The sequence below is a fragment of the Clarias gariepinus genome, chromosome 2, assembly GCF_024256425.1.
Source record: "Clarias gariepinus isolate MV-2021 ecotype Netherlands chromosome 2, CGAR_prim_01v2, whole genome shotgun sequence".
Lineage (NCBI taxonomy): Eukaryota > Metazoa > Chordata > Actinopteri > Siluriformes > Clariidae > Clarias > Clarias gariepinus.
Window position 1 is genome coordinate 19,578,561 of NC_071101.1, and position 24,161 is coordinate 19,602,721.

At 36.8% G+C, this 24,161-nt stretch overlaps 1 protein-coding gene and 1 long non-coding RNA gene across 2 annotated transcripts in view; both read right to left on the reverse strand.

The window, feature by feature from the left end:
• LOC128540429 (receptor-type tyrosine-protein phosphatase eta-like) overlaps nt 1–24,161 on the reverse strand; it is a 138,648-nt gene that overhangs the window by 33,104 nt on the left and 81,383 nt on the right. The window lies entirely within an intron of this gene.
• On the reverse strand, nt 3,206–23,192 carry LOC128505658 (uncharacterized). Its single transcript, XR_008355601.1, has 3 exons — nt 23,101–23,192; nt 5,315–5,348; nt 3,206–3,332 (listed from the first exon to the last, which is right to left on the reverse strand). It is a non-coding gene; the product is annotated as an uncharacterized LOC128505658 (long non-coding RNA).

A 24,161-nucleotide genomic window follows, 5' to 3' on the forward strand; every position in this document is an offset into this window, starting at 1 on the left:
TAGCTGCCGAGTGGCAGAGCAACTACGGAAGAAAGAGCATCCTCCGGACAGAGCCAGCGCGAACAAAGGAGCGTGACCAAAGCGGAGCGGCGAGATGAAGATCCCGGCACTGGATCTCGGGGCGGAGCTCAACGTTGACGCTGCTTCAGCGCGGGTGACCGTAAGGATGCAGCGTGCGAAGAGCTGGCGGTCCGTGAGCACATAAGGTTAGCGGCATCAGCTTCCCTTTCTGAGGCGCTGCGCGAGGCCGAGCGCGCTGAGCCCATAATGTATATAAATCAATAATACCCAAACCACAGCCGGACATGTTAGTAGCACACACCCAGGGGGTGGAACTTCCGGTAGCAGACAGAGCGGGAAACCTATACGCTAACGCCGGCACTTTATCCCGATGGCCTGGCAGCAAAGTGCGTGGTCGGTACTGTGAGCGAGTTGAGCGCCATTGCAACGTAGAATCCTCAACCCCGAACATTCTCCCCGTGCAGTCCTCCAGGCTCTCCAGCGGTGATCAGCCGTCCAAGCCGGTGTGCAGTTGAGTTACTGCATCACCTAGAGCGTCACCCGTAGTCACTTCGCCTGTGTCACAGCTGGACCGTGATCAGCTCATTGCTGAGCAGGAGAAGGATCCGGTTCTGCATAGGGTGCTAGATTGGGTTAAAGAGGGCGTGAGACCGGATTAAACCGCAGTCACTCATCTGGGGCAAGAGGTAAAAGCTCTTCGCTCCCAGTTTACCCACCTAGCGTTGCACGAAGGGTTACTCTACCGCCGCTGGGAACGGCCGTGCGGCGCGAGCAAATGTTTTCAGCTGCTGGTGCCAAGGTCTTTGCGAGCATGTGTACTGCATTTGGTGCATGGACATTCTGGTTCGGGACACTTCAGGGTGAATAAAACTATGCAGCGTTTGCGCGCTCGTTTCTACTGGCCGGGCTGTCATACCAACAGTAAACTCTTTGTCCACCGATGCGACATCTGCACGGCAAAGAAGGGCCCCTATGGAGCGTATGGGCGTGGACACACGCCGGCGAAACGTCGAACTCTGCGGAGGCCGGACCGCTTCAGGACAATGTTTGCTCTCCTCCTTCCTCCACAAAAGGACCCTGGCGTTCACAGAGTCAGCGCCAACCGCCTTCACGCCTCCAAGACTGAAAGAGTCATGGTGACCTGGGGCGGTCACAGCTCGGGTGGGGGCAGTGTGGCGTGGGCGGAGCGGCAGCTAACGACCATCATGCATTGCGGGGGGTTTGCAATGTGCTCACCCTGTTGGGGAAGGGTGTTTGGGTTAGTGGCTTTGGCCAGGTTTGTGTGCTCCGGTTTATGCTAAGGCTAAATTGGATGTGGTTCTCGTGTGAATGTGCTGCTCATGCTATACAGTGCTGTGTTAAATAAAGTACTCCCAGCCATTGCATTGGGCAGCAAGTAAGCTCACCTGTCACTCCAACATCCTTTCCGGTGGTAAAACGCTACATTATTAATGCACGAAGTTTTATTTTTAACGTGTGCATACAAATAAAAGTAGACACTTTACAGATTCAATTAATATATAGATCTTGTCTGTACGATCAAAACTGAAAGTGTAATTTAAGTTCTTATTGGCGTCTTTAGGGGAAGTTGCCTCAAAACGCATATATGCTGTCATGACCAGGGTGTTGTGGCAGGTGTTGAACGCCGTGGGCGGAAGGAGCAGGCATAGAGGCAGAGGGGTGGTGTAACCAAAAAAAAAAAAAAAATCTTTTTAATAATAGTTAAACACAAAGTATAAATAAAGACACAAACAAAGGAACAAACTCAAACAATACTTAACTCTGTGCTAACAGGGGCTATCTGGCAAGACAGACTGGGGAACAAACACACGCCCTGTGGCGAGACACAGGCAGGGGTAGACACACAACACGCCCTGTGGCGAGACACAGGCAGAGGGACAAACACAACAGGACACACAATCTATGCGTGGAGCTGGGACTGGACACTAGAGGGAGACACCAGAGAGAAAAGAGACACTAGAGAGAGACACGTAGAGACGAGAGAGATGGGACGAGGACTAAAGACATGGCAATCAGCTAGGCATGGCTTTTAGCTAAACATGGTTAAGCTGTGCTTAACCATGGCAGTCAGCTACACATACACCTAGCTAAGCATGTCTTTAGCCCCAACATGCACTAAGCTACACTTACCTAATAGCTTAAACACACACTAGGGAATGGGGGCACAGAAACACAGATGAGGGATACCCAGTGGCTAGGCTAGGGGACACTCAAAGGCTAGGCTCACTGGGATCTAGGGAGGCTGGAAACACAAAAAAGCTAGAGAAACAGAAGGGCTATGGCTAGAAGCATGCTAGTTACTATAACTCAACATAGATTTTAGCTAAACACGCTCCTAGCCAAACACACACCCAACTACTTACCTGACTCTAGCTAAACACACAAGAACACAGGAGGACAGGACTGAATCAGCTCCACTAACACAGACACACAGAACATACACAGAAACATTGCCAATAAGAGAGCCCAAGTCAACACAACTAAAATTAAACTAAACTAAACAAAGAACAGAAATAAACTAAAACTAAATGCCCACACAAGTGACAGTGGTGTTACCAAAAATGCTCGACCCAGTTTCCCAGTCTAAACAGCTATTTATAGATTGATTGATGGCTACCTCGGTTTAGGTGTGCACTCGCATCACCTGACCGAGGTGCCTGCTGGGAAACTGAGTCGGCCAACAAAAACTACAAAATAAAAACAGTGTCCTCTAGTGGCGGACCCTTACATATGCGTGCGCGGACCCCAGAGGGTTAACACATTAACACAGGGTTAATATTATTAAAGTCATTAAAATCTATCATTGCAATATAAAACAATGTTTGGAGAATATAAATTGTGCATTAACCCCACGTCATTGCAAATTGCCTTCTTTGGACAAATACAATGTTTTTTATTAAAAAAGGTTTTTTATTTTTGTCTCTAACAGGAACTAACAAATTAGGTGTTGCTACTGAAGACTTACTCACATAAAGCAGCTGCACACAGCTTTTATTTTACAATAACTAATGCTAAATTTGCACCAATTAGGAGACACCAACACTCACATACAGAACAACAGACTTAATACTAATGTTTTAATTTCAATATTTCAATTATAAGACCTATTGCAGAATAACATTATTTGTAAGCACAAGTCTTACTAGTGGATGCTAAGATTTGAGTTGCTCCTGTAGTTTGAGTAACTGTAGAGACTTCAGTATCACTGCTCCCAGGTGTCACATTCGAGGTTTGAGACACAGATGATGTGGTTTCAGTAGAAACACTGGTAACATCACTTGTGGTAACACCTTGTGGAATTAACACAAACAAATAATATTATTAAAGTAATTAAAGTTAATAAATTAATTGAAATATAAAACAATGTTTGGAGAATATAAATTGTGCCTTAATCTGCATATTCACAGATGCCCAAAATATAGAAAAATACAGCTACACATTTGCAAAACTTAGACAATCAACTGTATATAGCAAATAAGTAATAAATATGTCAGCTCCACAATTACTGATCACAATTTGACACAAATACAAATTTTATTTATCAAACCAACAAGGGCACACATTCAGTAACCAAGCCTGAGAAAGTTTCTAATGCACACGTACAAGAAACAAACGAGAGATATGTTATGCTGTTCTATATAACATGTTCTGTTCTTTGTTTGTAATGTTGTGCATGTTGTTAATTTTGACTGAAGGTACCTAAAGAAAAGAGCAGAAAACTTTGGGTTGATAGATGGACTGCTTTTATTTAAATGTGTACACATGCAATGCAGATATTTTGGGTTCTGTGGTTGTTCTGGTGTCTTTCTATGCTGGCCAGCACTGCCTTTATTAGATCGATTGTGCTGCATTGGCTTTTCAGTTACTGCTTTGCTAGTTTGTTCAGCTGAATTGATTGTAGTTGTCGTTCCAGTGACATGGTAGACAAAGTGTATGAAATGGTAATGGTGGTAGTAGAAATTTAAATTATTGTGAAGCTGTTAGGGTTGTGTTTCCATGTTAAAGACCTGAAAGATATATTTTCATCACTTACTGTATTTTAAGAATTTTAAGAGCTACAGCAAGAAATTTTAATATTTTACTGTATCCTACACTCAGAAAATATAATAAATGACTTTAATGTCTGTTTGGTGAACACATGACGACACAGAATTGTTCATTAGTCACTGCATTATATCTAATATAATTATTTCTTGCTCGTACTTTGTAAAAATACAGGTTTTTGGAAAAGGAATGACACTGAAATTGGTAAATTTGCCACAATATATTATGAATATGTCAGCATGTGGAAATGTCAAATGCTCAGAGTATACACCCTCAATCTTTTAAACATTCAGGTCTGTGTTTTTAAGGTGTAATGGGAAAACGGAATAGATTAAACTACTGTATTATTTGACTAATATTTGATGATGTCATCATAATGTAATGAATAAACCATAAACATTTATCCCATGGTGCTTAAGCAGTGCAGTAATAAAAGGTCTGCAGAATACATGTGCTAAACATGATATTTCATGTTTTTTTTTGTGGTAGTTTATTATTATTATTTTTTCACACATTAAACCTTTTTCTGTATTGTTATTATGCAATTAATTGTTTTATTTTCAGAACAAAGAAAATTTGGGGAAAAGGAAAAAAGATTTCCATACTATCAGTACTTTAAAACTAATGAATTTGACATTTAAATAGGATAAAATTCTTCAAACATTTGTACTTAAAACAAATATCTTTCATCAATCAGTCACATTGTCATTATGTACACGTGAAATGCAAAACAAAACGAACTAGATCTTAAACATTTTTCAGCACAATCTTGTTAGAGAACTTTCATCTCGTGTGATTGCTTTGTGACAGCAGATGGCGCTGTTGACCTTCATTTGGCTCCAGCTGACATAAAGCACAAAAAGCTGGGAAATGCTTTAAACATGATTAAGGTTTTCTCCTTCAGGTTACCTGCTTTTTTTCCTTTAAAGTGCCCTCTACTTTTTGTTTACCTTAAGGCATAACACTGAAATCAATCTGTTCAGTTCAGTAACTCAGTTTAATCAGGAGTGACTTGGTTACCCCTTGATCATAGATACGTCACCACATTTTTTTTAATTGTCTCTCATGATATTTCACTGACAGGCATACGTCACACTCATTTACTGACCGACTTTAAACTAAATGATGACTGCAGCTCACTGTCTCACACTGCAAAACTGATCTGACTGGACTGATAGCCGTATTGGCCTGACTTCAATCAAGTTCATCAATGCAACAAATTACTAACCTGAAGTTGTATTTTGACCATCTGTATGTATACTCTGAAAGAAAGAAGAGGCAAAACAAACATAAAGCTTAATATAATACAGAATACCATTAAGAGTAACAAAATGTAATAAGCTTTATTAAACAATTAGACCTTCAAATTTTAAATAATAAAAATGTAAGGTATAGGGATTTATACATTGCAATTTACTTGAAAGCACCTGTTTTTGCTATCAGTATTTGTGAAATTGATATTTGCTATTTGACTCCCAGCAGACACACTAGTGGTGTTTATAGTAGAGTGAATACAATAATAATAGAAAAAAAAACAGGCTAAAAATGTATTACACATTACATTCCTTTTATAATTGTGGAACATGTTTAAAGTGATGGTATTTGATCATTTTTGCACTTTCATAAGATTCTTGATACAGAGCAACATAAATAGAACAATCTGATTAGTTTTGACAAAATAAATTTTTATGAGTTTAGTCGGACAACCATTTACAATCCTCTAAAAAAAATAGAAGTGTGCAGCGCGACACAATTATGTTTTTGTAATAAAACAGAATTATGAAATAATTTTATATTATACAACCAATAGTTTCTACATAGAAATCTGGACTATTGTATAAAAGCATTATCACATTCAAAGTTGTTCTGCAAGATATTATCACGAGTGTGATGTCTTCCACACTCATTGTGCACCCTTGTGGCTACATCTGCATCCCAGCCATGCTGATAACCAGCACAACAGCACTCCATTAGTGTGATATTGCTTAATTAAATTTTTGTTGAAAAAAATAACCAGATATAATGTACAACAGATGTCTTCAGAATTGTTTGTCTCTATTTCGACATCATAGTCGTAGTTTATCAGCACCAAAACGTTAGTTTTCTATATCAAGCTAAAGTGCCAATTGAAAACAGCCATTCATTTACAAACCATATAAAATACAATATTTATGATACTACAGCACATGTTGTGCAGTCCTACAGGATATAAACTAGACATAACACTTTGTTTTCTAAAGATGACAAATGACGCTGTCTCATTTTGTGGTGTTAAGAACGAAACTGCATATTTGCTAATATCTGATCACATTATAGGCAAATACATATCTACTGATTGGAAAGATAAGATTATTTTTAAAGTTCTAAATCTCCTTATGTATTCTCCTTTTTTGACATTACAATAAATAGGCATATATACATTCTGTCTTCACTGCACTGTGGTCATGTCCAATAATAATTTCATCCTTTTTTAAAATTACTATTTTAACTTGCTGGTTCATTCTCTGTTACTATTTCAACGTTGCTGGAGCACCTCATATACAGTTTTGTTTCCGCAGGTAAATACAATCAAAAAGCAGCATATTATGTAAAAGACTACAAAAAATTAAAAACATCAGGGTTTTGCATGCATGACATAAGAAGCCGTCGAGGCAAAGTCCTCAGTAGGAATGAGCTATTCTCAACTCAAGCTTTTCTGTCATTCCACTGTTTTAACACTTCTATGCATGTGTGGTTTTATGTAGGGCTATATTTACTTCCCTGGACTGGTGCTCACAGTATGTTATCTATTGATTAGATTATTATCAGATCACAAGGTTTAAAATTAGTGTTCCTTTGTTCATGAAACTTTCATTTCATGAAGGTTAAACAATATCTAAATAATGGCCCATTTAAAATATATATGATAAATGTAAAATTTATTAACAAATTAAAAGCTAGACAAGACTGGGCAGCTTTACAAAGGACTGGTTATTTGCATAAAAGTATTTTTTCCCCCCAAACACCTTTAGGCACATAAGGCACAAAATAATTATAAGAGACAAGTTGCAGACTGCCACTGTAGTCCTTTAAAGTTTTACTATCATGACTGATTGAATAACAGATTAGCTAGAATAGTTTGCATATTTAGGGGGAAAACACCAACAAAGCTTGAATTATGTGAACACTAAAACACTTTATTCAAAAAACAGACCTACAGTACATTATTAGCGGTTTTACAGACACATTGTATTGCATTCAGGCAGGCTGGATCAAATTGCTCAAACTGACACTGGACAATTACTACTGTGTATGAAGAATTGATAGCAGTTTAAAAGTAAACAATTGAATATATATTTACTATACAGATAAATATAAAACAATTCCTATATTTGCTCTTCTATCTCCACACACATCTACTGACATTACAATAATTATCTTTATGCAGCTATACAGAAAACTGGATCTCCATTTGTCTGCTGATTAAATGTTGGATTTTTTTGTTCAGAGACAATTCTGCATACTTCTCACTTCCCAACCCCCACACTGTACATACACAACTTACGACTAGGAAGTATGCACAGAGTACTTACTGTAAAGACTATGACTATTATTTTCAGTAAAAGCTTTTGTATGGTAATAGTGTCACTTACATTTTTACACCATTGCAGAGAGGAGATGATATAGAAATATTATTAATATCATCAGCTTCTACAAAACACTGAAACACTGAAAACTCCACTGAATATGTTTAAGATCTCCCATCATGCTCATTCAAAAATATATTCAACTTTAACTTCAAACCACTAAATTGACTCTTCTTAAAAAGAGTAACATCTTTGCCACAACCACAGGATATGTCTTCTGACATGACTGTTTACAAATTAAGAAGCTAGTCACTACTGCAGTTATGGTTAAATAATGTGTTTCCAGCTGAAGCATATTCATATCTGCAGTAATTATATAAAAGATAATTACCTATTAGCTTAATTAAATCCAAAAGGTGACTTTTTGGCAGGGACGTGCACAGACATTTTGAGGGGCAGGGGCTCAAGTGAAATAAAGGGCACTTCTCATAATTACGTTTTTATAATGCTACTAGTTTCAAGTATATATTTAGATTAGAATAACCAAAATAACTGCATCAAGCAGAGGGGTGTGTTTAACTAATAATTTGTTTATTTTTTGCACAAGGCACTACATCATTTTAATTATTTTGCCATTGTCATGTATGTATTTGTGGTTGTATGGACTACTATTTTATAAAGGTTTAGAGGAAACTTTAAAAAAAAGTTAAATTACTCATAAATAAAAAGTTATTTTATAAATATTGTTATTTTTAATGTTTAATGTTAACTTATTTCTACTCAGTTTTATTGATTAATGTACCAAATGCAGTTACTCAGATTTACTACATTTTTTAGAGTGTATCTATCCTCCATCTGTTTGCATCTGTAGATTTCTTCTAAATTCACCAATTTATGCTATGATATATGCTTATTAGTAACTTTATTAAGCTTATTTAGTAAGCTTATTACTAACTTATTTTATTACATGATGGCTTGGTTAAATTCCAATGTAGAATGCGGTCTGTTATTTCTTGATAAAAGACCGCTGTGCGGAGTTTAACAGAACATGAAGAACAGAGCGTTGCTATGGACTCACAGGATGTTCGCTTCAGAACTCCTGACCTGATATTTAGATATACTATTCTTCAATAAATATATTTGTTTGACAGGGAAGCTGTGCGCAAACAGGAATATATATTTAAAAAAAATAAAAAAAAATAAAAAATGAGCACCCCAGAAAAAAGGGCACTTTCTCTCCAGGAATAAAAAGGGCAGGTGCTCAAGCCCCCTTTGATCTCTATGTGTGCATGTGACAGGCAGAGTATACTTTTTTATTCTTTTTTATGGATGGATCAGTGACGGGTACACGCCCAAATCTTTTTTCGCCCCTTGCTCACTCCAAAGGCTCTTCTGGCTGCTATACTGTATCTAGCATGGCTGGTGGATGATAATTGTTAACGAATCACTGACTTTCTCTGTGCTATAAAAGTGAAGTGTGAAGCTTAGCTTGAGGTCCATAGTTTGGGAGTGAGAGGAATGCATGGCGGATACGTAAATTTAGAGTGGCATAGGAGTGGGGTGATGCCATGCGCCCCAGGGTCTATAAAGGTGTGTGGATTGAGCGTTTGATTACCACATAGAAGACAGCTGCTACGAATTTTATATATTCCTATATACTTTAAAACTTTTAATATATTTAATTTTAAGCATAATTTTTTTTTTTCAATAAAAAATTATTCTTGGATGGATTCTTGAGTCATCCACCATCATTTTGTGGCTTTTATAAATTATTGGTTCAAGCACTGCTTTGGTACCGGTACTGTTTTAAAAGTATCGATTTGGCACCGATATAAAAAAAAACGATACCCAAACATGTGTATCGGATATGAGTCATAGTTGAAAGAACGTGTAAACAGACAAAAAAATCTGATATAGGCAACAAATCAGAATTGGGCATCAAGACCTGCAGTGTAAACGTAGCCGAAGATCTTCCTGTGTTTCAGGCCAATTTCCTTATTCATCACTAAATCTATTGGAATTGGGTACATTTAACACAGACAAATACTAATGTTTGTAATATGAGAGGAGCGTTCAAGCGATTACGTTCAGACAAGGCCGCAGGTCCAGATGGACTCAGTCCTAGGTTTCTTAGAGGTTGTGCTACTCAGTTGTGTGGAGTGTTTCAGCACATCTTCAATCTGGGCCTGAGCATAATGATTGTACCTGACCTGTGGAGGACATCATGCCTTGTTTTCGTGCCTAAGAATTAACACCCAAAGACAGTGACTACAGGCCTGTTGCTCTGACGTCACATTTTATGAAGTCCCTGGAAAGACTGGTCCTTAAGCACATCCGGACAATCGTAGAACCATACCAGGACCCTCTGCAGTTCGCCTATCAGCCCCGCATTGGTGTGGAGGATGCCATCATCTATCTGCTGAACAGAGCATATACATACCTCGAGGAGTCGGGTAACACTGTAAGTGTCATGTTTTTGATTTCTCCAGTGCATTTAACACAATCAGACCTGAGCTTCTTAGTAATAAGCTACTGGACATGCGGGTGGATGTTTTCCTTGTGACCTGGATTACGAACTATCTAACAGGTCGTCCACAATATGTGAGGCTGCATAACATCACTTCAGGCAGCACAGGGGCCCCCCAAGAGACAGTCCTATCTCCCTTTTTGTTTACACTCTACACCTTAGACTTCAGACACCGCTGACAGTTTTGCCATCTGGAGAAGTTCTCAGATGATTTTGCTGTAGTGGGCTGAATAAGGAGTAGGGTTGGGTATCGTTTTTTTTTAGATATCGGTGCCAAATCGATACTTTTAAAACAGTACCGGTACCAAAGCGGTGCTTAAACCAATACTTTACAAAAGCCACAAAATGATGGTGGATGACTCAAGAATACATTTTTATTGAACAAAAAATTTTATTTGATGTGTTTCCCCCTTTACACGCAACTGCTGTAAAATATTTGCTGCACGTCGCAGTGTCTGAATCCTTTATTGTGAAATATAGCCACACTTTCGACCGTTCAGTTTTAGCCATTTTAACGAAAGTTGTTTAATTTAGCAAGCTAAGATAGCGGTAGACCGCCTACTTGCTCTGACGGCATTCACACGCATCTCGGATGGTCTTATTTCCTGATGATTTGTGCTTTTAATTTTTTAATTCAATCTAATAAACTTTTAACCTACAAAAATAAAATGGACAGTAACATTACTGCAACAATGTTTTGGATTTGTATTATCAAAACTTTCTGAAGATCGCAAGATTTTTCTAATTAAGGAAATAATTTATTTTTTTTCGATCATTTTTGACACCCCATGAATGCAGTTTTAATTTTACTTGCGATTATGTGTGTTGATGAATCTGATGCCTATTACAACTGGCCACCACAGGACGTCATTTATACCAGTGGCAATTAAGCTCTATAACTCCTCCCCCTTCATTCAGGAGCTGTCATGACAGAATAATCAATAGAACTTAATCACGATACATTGTGCAATATTATCACAATAACTATCACATGCAATTATACAATATTATGAAAATCATGTGCAATATTTATATATATCTGGTGTGCAATACCATTACTACACTATATACAATATCAAACATTATGTGCAATATAAATCCTGGGTGCATTAACATAAATGTACATTACACAAAAGAGACAATTCTGCACCTTTCTGTACAGTCTGTAGTTTTAAAATTTATTCTCTATATATTTTTTATTCTATTTATATCTGTTTATATTGTATTTTATCTTTCCCCTGATCCTATTGTATTTGTATCTTTTTAAATATGCAGCCGCTGGATAAACAATTTCCTTTAAGATCAATAAATACCTATCTTATCTTATCTTATCTTATCTTATCTTATCTGTCTTAGGAATCCTAGCATTTATAAAATTAGCTTTGCCAAAATGTTAAACTTTTGTTTTTTTTTGTTTTGCAAATAGAAACTATGTGCTGTAGAATGGTGGTGGTGGTGGTTTTGTGCCTTCTAACTGGTTTAAGTTTATTTTTGTTTGTTTGTTGGTCATAAAAAATATAGAGTTGGTACATTACACGGTGAAAAGAGAACAAAAGTAATTGAGATCTATCAGTCTGGTAAAGGTTATAAAGCCATTTCTAAAGCTTTGGGACTCCAGCGAACCACAGTGAGAGCCATTATCCACAAATGGCAAAAACATGGAACAGTGGTGAACCTTCCCAGGAGTGGCCGACCGACCAAAATTACCCCAAGAGCGCAGAGACAACTCATCCGAGAGGCCACAAAAGACCCCAGGACAACATCTAAAGAACTGCAGGCCTCACTTGCCTCAATTAAGGTCAGTGTTCACGACTCCACTATAAGAAAGAGACTGGGCAAAAACGGCCTGCATGGCAGATTTCCAAGACGCAAACCACTTTTAAGCAAAAAAAACATTAAGGCTTGTCACAATTTTGCTAAAAAACATCTCAATGATTGCCAAGACTTTTGGGAAAATACCTTGTGGAGCGACGAGACAAAAGTTGAACTTTTTGGAAGGTGCGTGTCCCGTTACATCTGCCGTAAAAGTAACACAGCATTTTAGAAAAAGAACATCATACCAACAGTAAAATATGGTGGTGGTAGTGTGATGGTCTGGGGTTGTTTTGCTGCTTCAGGACCTGGAAGGCTTGCTGTGATAGATGGAACCATGAATTCTACTGTCTACCAAAAAATCCTAAAGGAGAATGTCCGGCCATCTGTTCGACAACTCAAGCTGAAGTGATCTTGGGTGCTGCAGCAGGACAATGACCCAAAACACACCAGCAAATCCACCTCTGAGTGGCTGAAGAAAAACAAAATGAAGACTTTGGAGTGGCCTAGTCAAAGTCCTGACCTGAATCCTATTGAGATGTTGTGCTATGACATAAAAAGGCGGTTCATGCTAGAAAACCCTCAAATAAAGCTGAATTACAACAATTCTGCAAAAATGAGTGGGCCAAAATTCCTCCAGAGCGCTGTAAAAGACTCGTTGCAAGTTATCACAAACGCTTGATTGCAGTTATTGCTGCTAAGGGTGGCCCAACCAGTTATTAGGTTCAGGGGGCAATTACTTTTTCACACAGGGCCATGTAGGTTTGAAATTTTTTTCTCCCTAAATAATAAAAACCATCATTTAAAAACTGCATTTTGTGTTTACTTGTGTTATCTTTGACTAATAGTTAAATGTGTTTGATGATCAGAAACATTTTGTGTGACAAACATGCAAAAGAATAAGAAATCAGGAAGGGGGCAAATAGTTTTTCACACCACTGTATATATGTACAGTAGTGTGCATGTGTGTGTGTGTGTCTGTGTGTGCAAACAGCGCAAGACAGTTCATTTATTACTAAAACCAGTAGTAACCTGTAGAACAGAAGAGTAGGCACAGAAAAGGACAATGCAGTTCTAAGTTCTTCTTTACGATTTTTTAAATAAGTGTTATTAGCATTTTCGTTGAAGTGGAATTAGATGTTGGTTCTTTAAAAACACAGAATCTTCCAGCATTGCCCTGTGGGACCTTAGGCTCTGAGACAGGAACACAACCCTGCTACATAATGCTGCTTCATCAAACATCAAACATCAAAAATAATAATAATAATAATTGGGAAATTGCTAGAGACTGATTCTGATGTTACCCTTTTGTGTCATCTTGACAAACGGTGAACCACAATGCTGAGACAGAGAACATTACACAATTGCTAATAAATTAGTGAACAGTGGGTAAACTGACTTTAATCTCCACAAGGTTGCACATTTTAAACAAGGAACAGGTTTCAACCAAGGACTCTGAAAAAACCCATTATGTAGCTGAAATTTTGTTTCAACTTCCTGGAAGAAGTCAATACAGGTAAACCAATAGCATGCTATTCAGTACCACTTTATTTATAGATAATGAGAATGCTTCCTGGAGAAATCCACCCAACTACTTTTGGTTTGTCCCTTCAGAAGCATGATGCAATACTCCCAACAAGGTACATAACAAACCTGTCAAACCTGTATACAATACAGTATAATGATGGTGTAAATATAAATAGAAACTTGACACTGAGATGAGTTTGCTTGCTTACACGTACTCAAATTTACAATTACATTTTCACCCAGCACATGCGAATGTGATAAATAGGTGTCCACTAAGTCTTGTTTTAAAATATTAAATGACGTCAGGGAAAACAAATCAAGGAATCAGAGAGCATGTTTTAATACACAATGTCTCCAGATCCTAAGTGGAACTATGTCTACTCTTGGGGGATCATCTTTTCCTGTTAACCCTACAGGTTTTCAATGAAATTTACGATAGGTCAGATGCCAGAAGATAGCCCTGTCGATGGATTGATCATCCAGTCTTTTACTGAAATATTCAACCATACCCAAATTATGGTTCTTCACAGACAAAGCCAAATTTAAATTTAAAATGTCCTTGTATTTCTTGTAAGTATATTATTCCTAACAAGGTTATCAGTGTCTCATGGAGAATCCGCCCCAGATCATCACAGATCCTCTATTAAATTAAAGAATGGATTAGGTTCTTTGCTGTATAACCATATTTCTATGCCAAACCAACACTGAGTGTAAGTTGTCAGAAAGTCATTTTTTGTTCTCATCTGACCACTGATGTCAATTCCAATAGTGTCTGGCAAATTCCAGGAACATTTGTGGTTAGATGGAAGAAATTTAAAAATTGTTTGTTGCCATTATGTTTCTTCAATCTAAGACTAAATTTGGTGACTTTGTGACACCAGAACACTTCCATATTCTACAATTCAGCAGCTGTTATTCTTCTCACCTCTTAACTACCACAAAATACACCTCCATTCCTCCTCTATCCTGATTTATTACAAGTCTAATCAACTTCTTAGTTACTGGCTCTAAATTTCAGGGTTGGAACTAATTTTATTACAACTGCCTGGTTTAGAGAGGTCATACTTTCATCACATTCCATTTGGATATTCGTCTAATAAATACCCCAATGAAACATGAAGTCATGGATGACCACTTGAGAGTTCCTAGACACACAAGAGACTTAAGACATTTCAAGAAGTAAAACAAAAAGTGAAAACATGCTTCAGTTTTTTTTTTTACTTATACATCCTAGTGATTTCCAATAACTGTCCCATGTTTTCATAATTTTTATATTTCTTTTTCTTAGGAAAAATGCTTTAATTAACGAACATATTTATTTAATATTTTTATGTAAGATTTGGCTAATTAACCACATTTTGAATAATCACTTTTTTAATACATTTTATACAGCACACCAATCATTTTGAATCTGAATTTATATCAGTATGTCTAAACCCACCAAGTTTGCAGTGTCAACTCCAAACCCTCTTTAAAATTAGCAGAATTATAATAAAATTCCAATAAAGTTTGTACATCTTTTCAGAAAATAAAATGAAAGTATTTCTAGGAAGATAAGGTAGTAAATGCATAAAGGTTATGATATTAATAACACTGTACTACAAGACAATTCAATATTTCACAATCCATTTCAATTTTAATTTACAAAGTTTTGTTGTCTCCTTGTTCACAAATGAGTGCAGATTTTTATTCAAAACATCTTCACAGTACTGTAAAAAAAAGTATTGTTGCCTTAAAAAATAACATTTAAAAACAGTATTTTACATACTGTTTTTAAAAATAACATTTAAAAACAGTATGTAAAATAAAGCTATAAAAATGTAATTCTGGTTTGTTCTAAAACAGATGGAGATCATATCACACTACACTAAACAGCCATCTGTGTTTTATTATATGCAAATTGGCTTAAAATAGCTATGATAGGTTTCACATAAAGAGAGAAAAATAAAAAGGCCCGACTCTTAAACTTCCTTATACAACCATAAAAAGCATTGTTACTGGCTTATCTATGAGCCATATAGACAGAAAATACTAAAATGAGTCATCCATTTCAACCAGCTACCTAAAGTGTGTTGGCACTGATGTAAACACAGCAGTCTAAATGAGCAAAACTCAATTCCTGAAGAAAAAACCACAGTAAATAAATAACAACAAAAATTATCTGGATAAAAGATTTTGATAAGTGACAAGAGCTCAACACTACACATTATCATCAGTTTTTAACCACATCACTTGTTCTACCATTAGGAAAATATTTATGCTACAAAGGAAAACTCATCAGTATATCAGATTATCATGCAAATGAGTCTGGCACATTAAAACATAGTTTGAACTTAATAAAACATTCCAAATCAAGTCTATACCATGTTATATATTTGTTAATGATCTTTTAACATTTGTTGCGTACTTGCTTTTTTGGTTTTGTACACTCATGTCTATAGTTAGCCTCGTCTGTTTCTTGTTTCGCTTCTCTTTTTAGGCTCCATGGTTTTGCTCTGTTCCTTAAAAAGTCATGCATATGCAAATCTGTAATGCTGAGCTCTGCTATTGAGTATTTCCTTGTTCTTTCCTGATCACACTATATCCCTATCTGGAGCCTGATTATGAATATGCCAGTGACGGAGTACATTTGTAAACCAATGGCATGCTATTCAGTGCCACTTTTATTTATAGATAATCAGAATGCTTCCTGGAGAAATCCACCCAACCACTTTTAGTTTGTCCCTCCAAAGGATGCAACACTCCCAACAATATACATAAACCTGTCAAAGCTGTATACAATACAGTACAATGGTGGTGTAAATATAAATAGAAACTTGACACTGAGATGAGTTTGCTTGCTTACTCATGCTCAAATTTACAATTACATTTTTACCCAGCCCATGCGAGTGTGATAAATGGGTGTCCACTAACTTTTGGCCATATAGTTTATATTTTACAAAACAAATTGTTGTTACTATTATTGAAAACCCTGCATGTACTACCTTTATATATCCTTTGCTTGCACACATAAAAGGACTGAGTCTTGTTTTAAAATATTAAATGACAATCTCTCCAGATCCTTGGTGGAACTTTGTCTACTCTTGGGGGTTCAACTTTTCCTGTTAACCCTACAGATTTTCGATGAAGTTTACAATAGGTCATGCCAGATGATAGCCCTGTCGATGGATTGATAATCTGGTCTTCTACTAAAATATTCAACCATCCCCAAATATATGTAGTGATGCAGTACATTTGTCTGGCGCTTCTCTGACCGCAGCATTGAACTTTAACTATGGTTCAGTGAAAATTAATGATACAAACTCTCTTCTTCCATGTGAAACAACTGTTTTATGCAAAGCAGTGCAGCATTCTGTCTGACTTTAAAACGCCCACATTATGGGTTACTTAGTATGCGTTATGTCTCCAGTAAGAAGTATTGAAAGTCAACTGAAGTATTTTAGAACAGTATATTTAATAACCTAACCTGTATGCATTTACTTCCTCATTGTTTGGAGTCCTAGAAATGTTTTCATTTTTTTTTCTGAAAAGATGTAAAAGTCTCCCTTTTTTGATGTGGCAAGATGTGAAAAGATGTGACAAGACCGCCTTGACTTCAACCATCAGAAACATATCAAACTATGTTCAACATATCAAACTATTTGCTGTGGTCAAAAGTTTACATACACTCGTAAAAAACACAATATCATGGCTCTCTTGAGTTCCCCGTTATTTCTACAACTCTGATTTTTGAGTGATTGGAACAGATACTTCTTTGTCACAAAAAACATTCATGAAGTTTGGTTCTTTTATGACTTTATTATGGGTTAACAGAAAAAAATGATCACATCTGCTGGGTCAAAAATATACATACAGCAGTGCTTATATTTAATTACATGTCCCTTAGCCATTTTCACTTCAATTAGGCACTTTTGGTAGCCATCCACAAGCTTCTGGCAAGCTTCTGGTTGAATCTTTGACCACTCCTCTTGGTGCAGTTCAGGTAAATTTGAAGGCTTTCTGACATGGACTTGTTTCTTCAGCATTGTCCTCATGTTCTCAATGAGGTTTAAGTCAGGACTTTGGGAAGGCCATTCTAAAACCCTAATTCTAGTTTGATTTAGCCATTCCTTTACCACTTTTGATGTGTGTTTGGGGTCATTGTCCTGTTGGAACACCCAACTGCACCCAAGACCCAACCTTTGGGCTGATGATTTTAGGTCATGTTGCAGAATTTGAAGGTAATCCTCCTTCTTCATTATTCCATTTACTCTCTGTAAAGCACCAGTTTCATTGGCAGCAAAACAGCCCCACAGCATAATACTACCACCACCGTGCTTGATGGTAGGCATGGTGTTCTTGGTGTTAAAGGCCTCACTTTTCCAAATACATTGCTGGTCATTGTGGCCAAAAAGCTTGGTTTTTGTTTCGTCTGACCACAGAACTTTCTTCCAGAAAGTCTTATCTTTGTCCTTGTAATCAGCACATTTAAGGTGCCGCTTTTGAAGCAAGGGCTTCCTTCTTGCACGGCAGCCTCTCAGTCCATGGAGATGCAAAACACACTTGACTGTGGACAATGACACCTGTGTTCCTGCAGCTTCTAATTCTTGGCAGATATGCTTTTTGGTGGTTCTCGGTTGACTCTTCACCTTCCTGACCAATTTTCTCTCAGCAGCAGGTGATAGCTTGCGTTTTCTTCCTTATCGTGGCAGTGACAAAACATTGCCATTTATTTTATACTTACAAACAATTGTTTGCACTGTTGCTCTTGGGACCTGCAGCTGCTTTGAAATGGCTCCAAGTGACTTTCCTGACTTTTTATTATTGCCTTTTTTATAAAGTCAATAATTCGCTTTTTCAGATCCATGCTGAGCCCCTTTGACTTTCCCATTGTAGCATTAGTGGTGTTTGTATCAAATGAGCCCTATTTAAATGGCCTTAGAAAAGTCACCAGCTGAAGTCACTTATAATCACTCACGAGAAGTTAAGAGGCCATGCTATGAAGCTCATTTCACTGACACAACTTTCTAAGCCACCAAAATTGCTAATTCATGTTGCTGTATGTATATTTTTGACCCAGCAGATGTGATCACTTTTTTCTGTTAACCTATAATAAAGTCATAAAAGAACCAAACTTCATAAATGTTTTTTGTGACAAAGAAGCATTTGTTCCAATCACTCTATCAGAGAAAATTCAGAGAGCCATGATATTATGTTCTTTACAAGTGTATGTAAATTTTTGACCACAACTGTATTTGACCAGAACTTAATAACTGAAATTAGGCCCCGGCTGAAGATACTTTCTCCTAAATACATCATCTAAGTAACCTTGTATGATCTACAAATGAGGAGGGTTAAGTATTATTTTTTTGCCAAACATCCTGGTTGAAAACACAGATTAGGTTAATTGTGCTAATAAAGAGAAACACTGAGAAGAAACTGCAATGTATACAACAGTATATGCTTAACTCACTCATGTTCTCAGGAGGTTAAAATGGTTATATTCATAATAGTGTTTTAATCATACTGTGTAATTAAAAATAAATCAAAGATAATATTTAGTAAATATTCACAAAGCAATTTAACAAAGGATAAAGCTATATGTCCTTCACTTGTCGCCCATTAACGGACAACAAAGACTACAATTTCTTTTTCATTCATTCTTACACTTGCTGCACCCACGGACGCTTTTGTACACTTTGACATACTAACTTTATTAACTTACAGCCCTCAGTGCATGCTTCTTTATTCAGTAAAGTACTGAACAATCAAATAGGAAAGAAATGTGGGCTTTATATTGTATCACACACCCCAGTGACCCCAAATTCCACTTAAATACAAAAGGTAACTTGAACATAAATAAATAATGGTAAATACTCTTACACTCTCTCTCTCTCACTCACTCATGCTCTATACCACTTGCCATGTCCAAGGTCACAGGAGGTCTGGAGGCAAGGTACACCCTGAACAGAGTGCCAATCCATCGGAGGGTGCACAAGCACACACGCGCACTCACTCACACAGTGTGTTGAATTTGGAAATGCCAGTTTGCCTATTCTGCTTGTCTTTGGGCTGTGGGAAAAAAACTAGAGAAAACCCACCATGCACGATGAGAACATGCAAACTTCACACACCAACAGATCCAAGACTCGAACCCTAAACTCAAGAGGACACAGGGATAACCACTACACCACATTGCCCCAATAGTAAATAATGATTTTAAAAAATTAACAAATAATAATTAAATCATTATAAAAAATAATTTAATATAATTAAGAACATTAACTAAAATAGAAAAGAAAGTTATAAACAGACATAATAAATATTGATATAAAAAAAGCTACTTGAGGCCGGAATCATTTCTTTTGAGTGAATGGATGTAAAAATGAATGCGAAATATTTGTTTTTGGTTATTGCACAAACCTTGAACCTGGTCAGAATAAAGCTCGTTTGCAAGCTGTATGTAGACTGGCCTCTGCCCATGGGTCTATTTCGATGTATGCATTCAGATGATGTGTTACAATGCATTATGTCATGAATCATATATCTAGTTTGCATTTACCTTGTAAATTGTATCCAAAACTTTTTTCAGTGCTATACAATTGTCAATTTTTGCCTTTTATTCTTGCAAGTTTATTTAATGTAATGTACAAAAAGGTGTAACGTGTCAACCCATCACAGGGCACAATCACACACAATCATGAGAAACACCAATCAGCCTACACTTGTATGTCTTTGGTAGAAACTGGAGTACCAATACCAACATCAGTTGTGTGCATACCACTGAGATTCGGAGCACAGTAAAGGCCAAAAATGACATTGTTAGCAGTTTTTTAATCCCCGCAACGGAAAAGACGGCGAATTCCGCACGCCTTAAAAACTAACTTATAATAACATGCGTTGTATTGTTGTATTGTTTTTTTTTATCACTGGTATACACTACCCATAATTTATTTATGCTATTGTACAAATGGAAAAAAAAAAAATATATATATATATAATAAGAAATAAGGGAATACCAGTGCTGATCCCTTTTATATGTAGTTTGGGATATTCAGATAGATGTGACCTACAGTAGTTGACATCATGCGAATAAAATGCTAATTATCCTGCATTATTACATAATTATATAATAATAATTATTATTAATGTCTTGTGTCTTGAGACTGTATCTTACGGGTCTCTATTCTGGTATTATGGTTTTGCTCCAATTTACTGAAAAGACATATTTGAGAAGAAATATCAGTCAAAATCTCGCCAGTGTTACTGCTGACTTGTTTCCCGACCACCAGACCAAAAGTCTGTGCATTGTGCATTGTCACAGTCACTTCCCTTATATTTTCTAAGTAAAGAGGTTCCCACACATATCAGACTGTTGCCACTGATTTGCTCCCTCATTATAGGTGAATTGGCTGTGTTTTATCCTTCTAAATATTTTAATTATAGCAGAGGAACACATCCAGATGGATAGAATTATCACTGTCAGATACTGATTCCACTTTGCTTTCTATGTAAATACCTTCCCTCATGTATCAGACTGTTACTGCGGCTCTCTAAGTTTCATCATTTTAAAACTATGTTCATATGTCCATTGTACTAAGTAAGTAGTAGAGGTTCTGTTACTGCTCACTTGTTTACACAGCAAAAGTAAATCAGCTGATTCAGTAAAGTTTTATCATTCTAACTACAGTATGTTGTTTATAGGAGCAGAAACACATCCTGATGGCAAGAGTTTGTCCTATCAGTTAAGGGTTCTCCTCTACTTTTCACATACCGATGTGTCCACAGCTGTCAAAATGGTAATAGTGACATGCTTACAGCCTACAACTGACTCAGCTGAGGTTCTGCTCATAATGCCAGAATAGAGACCTGTCAGATATAGTCTCAAGACATAGATAATAATAATAATAATAATAATAATAATATACAGTGGAGGAAAAAATTATTTTACCCCTCGCTGATTTTGTAAGTTTGTCCAATGACAAAGAAATAAAAAATCTCAGCACATTGCCTCCGAGTGGTGCAGTGGTAAAGCGATCGCCCTATCATCCGGGGATCGCTGGTTCGAACCCCGGGTAATGCTGTTTTCCTCTCACAGCCGGAGGCACAGAGAGAGCTGATTGGCCGAGCTCTCTCAGGGGGGAGGGATGAGAGGTACTTGTGCTCCCACATTAGTCACGGCTCTACAGCCAATCAGGAGCATCTGTGAGCTCGCGCACACGGAAGGAGCGGTTAGCGCTTTCCTCCGAGTGTGTTAATCCGCCCCTAACGGTGCGTGAGCGAGCAGTTCGAAAAGATGCGGTCGGCTCGCGTCACGTGGTTCGGAGGAAACACGGGATAGCTTTCGTCCTCCCGACTGAGTGGTTGTAGTAGCCTTGATGTGTGTGGGAGCCTCCTAGCGACGGAGAGTAATTGGCCACGACTAGATTCGGGAGAAAATCGGGGTAAAAAGAATTGGACAGGACTAAATTTATATTTTATTTAAATTTATTTATATTTAAATTTATTTTTCTGCTAAGGGCACAGGACAACTTCACAGCATCAATGGAAAAATGAACAGAGCCATGTATCATAAAATCCTGAGCGACAACCTCCTTCCCTCTGCCAGGAAACTAAAAATGGGTCATGGATGGGTGTTCCAGAACCACAATGACTCAAAACATACAGCAAAGGCAACAAAGGAGTGGCTCAAGTAGAAGCAGATTAAGGTCATGGAGTGGTCTAGTCAGTCTCCAGACCTTAATTTAATAGAAAACCTATGAAGGGAGCTGACACTTAAAGTTGCACAGAGACAGCCTCGAAACCTTAGTGATTTAGAGATGATCTGGAAAGAGGAGTGGACCAAAATTGACTTGTTTTAAGATAATATATATTTTTTTTATTTTCATGAGCTATAAGCCATAATCATTTAAATAAAATGCTTGAAATATTTCACAATATGTGTAATGAATTTAGAATATGAGAGTTGGAATTTTAGGAGTAAAAAAATTTTAAAAAGTTACATTTTACTTTTCCACAATATTTTTTACAACAGTCATACACAGTACAATATGCAGTAAAATGCTTTTTTTTTTTTAGATGCATTGTATGTAGATGGTGTCGACTGGACCGGTTCTGGAATTATTGAAATTATTTCAAATAGTGGCATGTTTTAAATGTAATATATGTGTACGATCAGACATTGTTAGTAATAAATTTAGCTTTAATGGCCCAGATAAATATGGTGGCACATAATTGCCCTCTTGTGCTCTTGTGCCACATGGACCAAAAATGCCAGGGCTGATATATATATATATATATATATATATATATATATATATATTTTTATTTTTTTTTTTTTTTTTTTTTTTGCCCCAGCCCAGCCCTGCTGCCAGTTTATACAGTTAATGTTTTTTTAACAATTGTAAGTTGCATATTATTTTTCTAGTATTTATTCGTTTACTAATGCCTGGCTGTTACCTTTTACTGATTAAACTAATGCTTTATGTTCAGAACAGGTGCACAACTCAAGATAATAACAGTCACTGCATTATTCACTCTTCCAACATGCCTCAACTTTTACCAATAAATATTGTCAAAGTTATTAAAAACACAGGTAACTACCTGATTAAGCAGACACAGGCCTAGGAGAGTTGCAGGGAGGAATATTCTAAACAAATGTTGAGTCATGATGTCTGGGTCGAACTAAGCGTTGAAATCTCATGTGTCCCATTAAAAAATTTGCTCATGTGAGCTCCTTTCTGTGAGGATGCTCCACCTCCAGCTAGAGACAGTTTGATTTCTGGTAATGTTTTATATGTTACCAAAAAAAGGAAGAAAGAAATAAAATCAAACTAGAAGAGTGTGAACTGCCTAAAAAAGTGTGAGGCTTTCTCACAGTTGAAAAAAAAAGAACATGCACCAGGAATGACTCATGTTTTAGTGCTGTCTTGTCTTGTGTTGACCCATGTCCTAAAGCATTTGTTCTAGTAATGTGCAGTGGTGAGCTGAGCTATAATTTTATAGTCATTTCTCTACATCAGGAGTTCAGAAATTTACAGGGTACAAGAATAGTCAGAAAACAGGTCTAATTTTAAACACAAGAGGACAATTATGTGCCACCATATTTATCTGGGCCAGTAAAGCTAAATTTATTACTAACAACATCTGATCATACACATATATTACATTTAAAACATGCCACTATTCGAAATAATTTCAAGAGTATAGATTTTTAATTGATTGTGATGAAAACATGGTAATTAGGACTGCTGGGCTAAATGTTACAGCACCTCTATTTTCTTTAGATATGCATACGCGAGAGCAGTAACTGCAACCTGAAATCACTTTTTGCCTTTGACACTTTTTGGGTGCAACAGCACTGGATATTGTGTGTGTGCAGTTTTGTATGTTTCAGCTGGTCTTCTAATTGGACAACACACAACATCAGTGGCGATTCTAGGATCAGACAGAGAATGTAATATGTAGTGTCATGCTATTTATACCCAAATATAAATAGTAATTATTATTTTATTAAGAATATTATTTTGTCCTTTTAAATAAATTTTGATTAACACTAGTATTAGTATTACTAGTAAGTAACATGAATTTTTTTTTAAGAAAATGAAATAGAATGTACTTGCCATTAGGCCTATGACTAGTTTTTTTCACACTTGGTTATTCTT